Genomic DNA, 6,818 nt, shown 5'->3' with positions numbered 1-6,818 from the left:
AACCACTGAACCACCCAGGCACCCCCCTCTTCCGACTTTCTTAAAATATTTTTGACTTAAATTCAATTAATTAACATATAGTGTATTATTAGTTTCAGAGGTAGACTTCAGTGATTTATCAGTTGCAAATAATACCTACCCAGTGCTCATTCCATCACATGCTTTTAATACCCATCATCCACTTTTTAAACATGCACTTATACATGCCATTCCACGTCCTTGTTTTTTTCCCCCATTAACAATTTATCTTGGAGATTTTTATATGTAGAGAATTCTATTCTGTAATTTTTTAGAGATTTTATTTATTTATCCATGAGAGACACACAGAGAGAGGCAGAGACATAGGTAGAGGGAAAAGCAGGCTTCCTGCAGGGAGCCAGATGCAGGACCCGATCCCAAACCCCGGGATCACCCCCTGAGCCGAAAGCAGGGATCAACCACTCAGGCCACTCAGTGCTCTGAGAATTCAATTTTAAAATCATATTCCTTAAAAAAAATTCTACCATATTGCTGGCTCTATATTAAAATGCTGTTCGTTCCACTAAAGGATTTCTACACAACCCACAGAAAGGTATGAAATTTTACATTAGCGGTTCTCCTTCCCTCTAGATTCATAAATGGCCAAACATGCCACTTCTAATCGAGGCCTGCCTCTCAGAGAAGAAAAATATAATTAACAAGTAGGTCATAAATGGATTTTTCCTATTTCACTTTGTAGTTTAAGAGCCTGGCAATTATTTTTTTATTGTGATGTAAGGGCTTGATGTTAAGCTTTTGAAGGCAGAGGGCTCCATTTCAAAGACCTCCATCTCGAATAAGCACACGGCCAGCCACACCATTAGACAAGGGACCGGGCTGCCCCAGCCCTGGAGTTCCCCTTTTAGAAAGCCCTGGGTGCCCTAGATAACTAACCACTTGAGTAACGGTGCTTCTCCCTTCCTGCCCTTTAAATCCCACACATTTTCAATTCACCAATAAAGAGTGAGTCCTCAAAACCTTAGGCCCCCTACCCTTGGACCCAATGAAGTCAGAACCCCATGCTCGCTCTCTCTCCATGACCTTGCTGTATGGCCCTTGGACTTGGATGTGCTGTGCACCCCCCAAGACCTATGAGTAATGAACCTTGTTTTTTCAAAGTTCCCTGATGGCTGTTGCTGGGGTGCATCCTGCAATCCTAATAGCCACAAGGTCTGGGTCAGTCACAAGAGCTCTGCCTGGGGAAATGTGTGTGGGGGCTCGCATTAGCAGCCTGGGCCCAGGTGAGTGCTCCAGGTATTTGCAGCCAAAGGCATTGCTATCGATAGGCTGAGACACAGAATACACCCCCCACCAAACAAATATTTCAATGTCAGAATGAAAGTAGATTCATGCTTGTATTTGAAGAGACATGGAGACAAAAACAGAATAAAGAAGGGGAACTTAAATGTGCAAATCCCGTGTGTGTGTGACAAGTCTAAGACTCTTCCCTCGTCCCCTAAGAGTACTGTATATTCAAGTAACCTTGAAATGAGAAGTTCCCCTGACATACGCCACAGGCAGCATTCCACTCTGGTGAGAGGAAGACAGGTCTTACTCAGTGAATGCTGTTAGAATAATGTGAGGTTCAGGCGGGGAAGAATAAAATTAGATTCCTACCCTACACCACAACACTCAACATTTCAGATGAAAATAAAGTTACGCAAGCCATTAAAGAATAAGAAAAGAAAATGTACTTAAGATTTTAAGGTGTCTAGGTCTTTCTGAACAAACATAAAATCAGACAAAAGGCTGGCAGGTTTTGTGCATAAAAAGTTAAATCTTCTGTAAAATGAAAGCCATCATAAACAAAGCTAAACATAGGCACTCAAAGGAAAGAAATGTTATGTTAAAGAACACATATCAATGGTGTACATGAGCCCTCACATGTCAGTAAAAATGACTAACAATTCAACATAACGGGGGCAAACAACTTGAAAGTACAATTCACAGTAAAAATACAAATAGCCACTAAGCATATGAAAATACGTACAATTTTAAAACTCAGGTGGATATACTATTTCGTGGAAAAATATGAGGGTAGAGGTGCCCTCATACCTTGCTGTTGGGACTGAACTGATACCACCTTTTTGGAACACAATTTAGCAGTATCTACCAGAATTTAAAATGGGTGTTCCCCTTAACCTAACAATTTTACACCTAGAAATCTCTGGCATGTATGTATGTGCATAAAGATACAATGTTTTTGGGCTTGTTGCTTAACCTAAGACCAATCCTTTATTGGTAAAATGTTTATTCTAATAGTGTGTGCCCCATTTGGTTTTTTTTTTTTTTTTAATTTTTATTTACTTATGATAGTCACAGAGAGAGAGAGAGAGGCAGAGACACAGGCAGAGGGAGAAGCAGGCTCCATGCACCGGGAGCCCGATGTGGGATTCGATCCCCGGTCTCCAGGATCGCGCCCTGGGCCAAAGGCAAGCGCCAAACCGCTGCGCCACCCAGGGATCCCTCATTTGGTTATTTTTAAATGAGGTATATTAATTAGCCCATGGCCTGGTACAAAATAAATTTCAACAAATATTATATACTATTATTGCCATCATTACCATTTAATTATGATAGTTATGTTTGTATACTTATAAATTATAAATGAAATGTACATCAATGGAGAAATACAGATTATGAAATAGCATGCATGAATATGTACATACAATACTCTAAAATGTACGAGCAAAATTATATGAAATCTGTACATATTTCCATTTATTTAACAGTGTGTGTGTGTGTGTGTGTGTGTGTGTGTGTGTAAAGGGGAAGAGTGAATGTGTTTCATAAAGGTCTATAAAGATACCAAACTGTTAGTAATGCCTGAAGTATTGGAACAAAGGGAAAAAGACAAACCTACATTTTACCCTGCATCATTCTGTATTGATTGAATTTTGACATTTCTAAACAGCAATCTAAGCTGGCATGGCCTCTCCAAAACCAATGAACTTGACTCATCTAAAACTGTAACAACTGGACCATATGACTTCAATATGGTCATCTAGTTTTTCAGATTAGAAATGACAAGATAATTCATAATCTAGATTTTGCACACCATCTGGGATGGCAAAGATTTACATCTAATCTTTCTAAATGGGTTCCTAAGATGAGCTTAAGTCTTTTGTAAAATCATCCTATTGCTAACAATGGCAGGTTAATGAGGTATTTCTGAATAAAATTATTCTATTGTATTCTGATTAAGGAATTCTTTTGAGAAACCTATGAATCTTTTATATTCTTAAGTTAATACCATACATACAAATTATGAATGATATGCTGACATAATGGAATTCTCTAAAAGGATCTCCTGTTTTAAGGAAGGTGGTCACATGCCCTCAGCCCTGGGACTCCTGTCAGGGAATCAAAATCTCCCTCCTCCTTCCCTGGAAGTGCTGCCAGGGGCCCAGGCTGGCTGGAAAATAGCTCACCACAGCTTCTGCCTAATTTTATATACTCACTATTGAAAGACATGCCCATCAGGAAACCTCATATACCCTAAAAGGGATCAATTTATTGGTAGCTCTCTTCCACCATTCTATTAAATGAAACTATGCCCTTCTTTTTCTAACTCAAGATGAGAAAATTTGATAAATATAAGTCATCTTTCAGGAGACTGAGTGGCTCAGTGGTTGGGGGCCTGCCTTTGGCTCAGGTCATGATCCTGGGGTCCTAGGACTGAGTCACACATCGGGCTCCCTGCACAGAGCCTGCTTCTCTTCTGCCTATGTCTCTGCCTCTCTCTCTGTGTCTCTCATGAATAAATAATAAATAAAACCTTTTTAAAAATATAAGTCATCTTTCAAATCAGTAAAAAAAAGGAAAATATATAGAAAAAAGAAAATTTTACCAAAACAATTCTCTGTAAGTGATATGAAATTCTACAAAAGAAATGTGGGTTTGGTATGACTGCAGAAATTCATCTGGCACAAAACCCTTGTTATAGAACCATAAAAAGCAAATTGTCATTAGCACCAACATTTATTGAATATTTATATTTGCCAGATTCTGTGCTACAGTTATAGATGTTCTCATTGGCAATTCAGACAACATCTTAACTACAAAGGAGGACTCTGACACTTTGGAAAATTAGGTACTTTCCCCCAAATCTAGCACAGTCTTATTCCCATGCCCCATTCTTCACCATTCCACTCGTCACTATTCCACTGCTGGATGGGGCCAATGAGAGAGACTTTTAAAAAACTTGTCATCAAAACCTAATAATAATATCCTAAGGTATAGTCATTTTTTATTTGTCAAGAAATAAATCCATGTACTCTTTTTTAGCCCTACGGACATATTTACAGCTTTAAGTTAATCCACTTCATTCACTATGAGAGTGGAATTGGTGCTCAAACAACTCAGTTTCCATTCCACAGAACTTTAAAATAAATGTGGTCATGATTTCTTTCCTTCTCTTAATGTTTACTCAACAAAGAATATATACTTCCCTCCCGTAGTGTCCCTCAGAGGTGGTGAAACAATTCAAATGCCTGCACCAGAACTGCTTCGCACCTTGCTAAAAATGCAGACTTCTCCACTCCACAGCCATTGGTGTGACCTAAGGGAGGGAGTCTGTGATCTCAGTTAACTCTTATAAAAGCTGCCATCTGAAAACCATTTTTCTGCTGTCATTATCCTCAAAGTAAAAACCACAAGGCATTAAGTGGATTTAAGGATAATTTTTAATTTTCAAACTGTACAAACTGCATTTTAAAATATAGGGATATGGCACTACCATAAATCAAGAAATAAAATTAATTTCTACAACAGTCTCAATTTTGTGTTACTTCGCATTTTAGTTGAGTAGAATAATAACATGGGAAGAGTATATAATAGCATAGAACAGAATGCTGTGGTTAAGAAATTTTAAGCAAAACCAAAGTACATTAATTACAGAAATTTATAGTCTAGGGGCATAAAAGTCAATATAAAGGTGAGTTAATAATGTCCCCGGAAATTGCATGTGTAAAAAAAATTAGTACTTTTTAAGTCCTTAAAAAGATATTAATCTTCATGTATCAGAGGACAAACATATTAATCAGGTAAAAAAAAAATCCTAGTGCCTGATTTCAAAGACAACTCTAAAGAATTAGACCAAAAGGTCTTCTATTACTAAAATACCTGCTACCCTGTCACCAAAATATTAACAGAAACCCTAACACATCCAAGTTATCACTGATAAATGGAGCAAGTCTATACTCCTGTTGAAGAGTGTATACATTAAGTCTATAATCATGGGGAAACATCAAAGAAATCCAAATTGAGAGATTTTCTACAAAGTAACTCCCTTGTGCTATTGGAAATGTCAAAGTCAGGACGCCTGGGTGGCTCAGTCCACTAAGTGTCTGCCTTCGGCTCAGGTCATGATCCTGGGGTCCTGGGATCAAGCCCCAGTTTGGGCTCCCTGCTCAGGAAGGAGTCTGCTTCTCCCTCTCCCTCCGCCCCCTTCCCCTTGCTTGTGATCTCTCTCTCTCAAATAAATAACATTTTTTAATTTCAATAACATTCTACTATTCTAAAATAAATAAATAGCATTTTTTTATGTTATTCATGAGAGACACAGAAAGCGAGACATAGGCAGAGGGAGAAGCAGGCTCCCTGCGGGGAGATCATGACCTGAGCTGAAGGCAGACGCTTACCCAACTGAGCCACCCAGGAGCCCCTAAATAAATATAATGCCAAAGTTGTGAAGCATGAAGAAAAATCAAGGAGCCACTCTAGACGGGAAGAGGTGACAAGTAACTGTAACGCCTGAACTGGGACTGCACCCTGCCTGTGAACGTGGATGTGTTTGTTCAGAACACTGCTAAGGAGGTTTGTGTGAGGTCGGCTGTCATCTAGCGCAAGGTACTGTGTCAACGTGAATTTCCTGTTTTGGGTCACGGTACTGTGGCTGCGTTAAGAGGATGTTCTTGTTCTTAGGAAATATTTTTTGAAGTAATCACAAGTTAATGTTTTCAACCTACTCTCAAATGGCTCACAAAATATTAATGAAGGGGGGGGGAAGGAGAGAGGGAACACTACACCAAATGGAGCACAGTGTTAGGTGTGGGGAATTCAAGGGAACACTTTCTAGCATCCTTGCAATTTTCCAGTTAAGTTTAAAATTATGTCCAAACCAAAAAATGATAAAAAATATTTTTTAGAGTTGTCAATCAGAACACTAAAAAAAATCTAATATTTTTAGAATACATTTTTAAGCTTCATATCTAGAGGAAGTACTTATGTCTAAGTTTGTTTTGTAAATCTAGACTAAAAACATGAACAAATTGAATTTTCAAATCCATTCAATGACTTCATACTAGAAACTACAAAATTGTGTTGTTCTTATTTTTTCTTCTATTGGATGTATATATATTCCAGATCACTATATAGGTTAATGGAAAATACTTCTATGTTCTACACGTTCATCTGAAAAATAATTCAAATGCTGGTTTTTATAGTTATTTTTTCTTATAGTTATTTCCTTCCTTCTTTGTGCCTTAATGATTTATTTTATCCATTTCATATCTATAATTGATTTTGAGTCTATTTGAAAGTAGTTTTAAACCAGAATGTTATTTATTTAGTGGCACCAATACACTTGTATACACGTAAGTAAACAAAAAATCCTGCCACATCAGATTACCAATGCATGACATTTTATAATTTTTTGCAATGGCATCTCCTAACTAATCTAACCTAACAATTGTGTGAGAGATCTTACTGTGTGCAGGGTGGAGAGAGGTATGACAGGAAAAATAAACCAATTCTCTACAACAGTAATTGGCACACAGATGGCACAAAATAACTGTTTG

The sequence above is a fragment of the Vulpes lagopus genome, chromosome 8 (genome assembly GCF_018345385.1).
Source record: "Vulpes lagopus strain Blue_001 chromosome 8, ASM1834538v1, whole genome shotgun sequence".
In the NCBI taxonomy this organism is placed as follows: Eukaryota; Metazoa; Chordata; class Mammalia; order Carnivora; family Canidae; genus Vulpes; species Vulpes lagopus.
Note: the sequence above shows the minus strand (reverse complement) of the source record.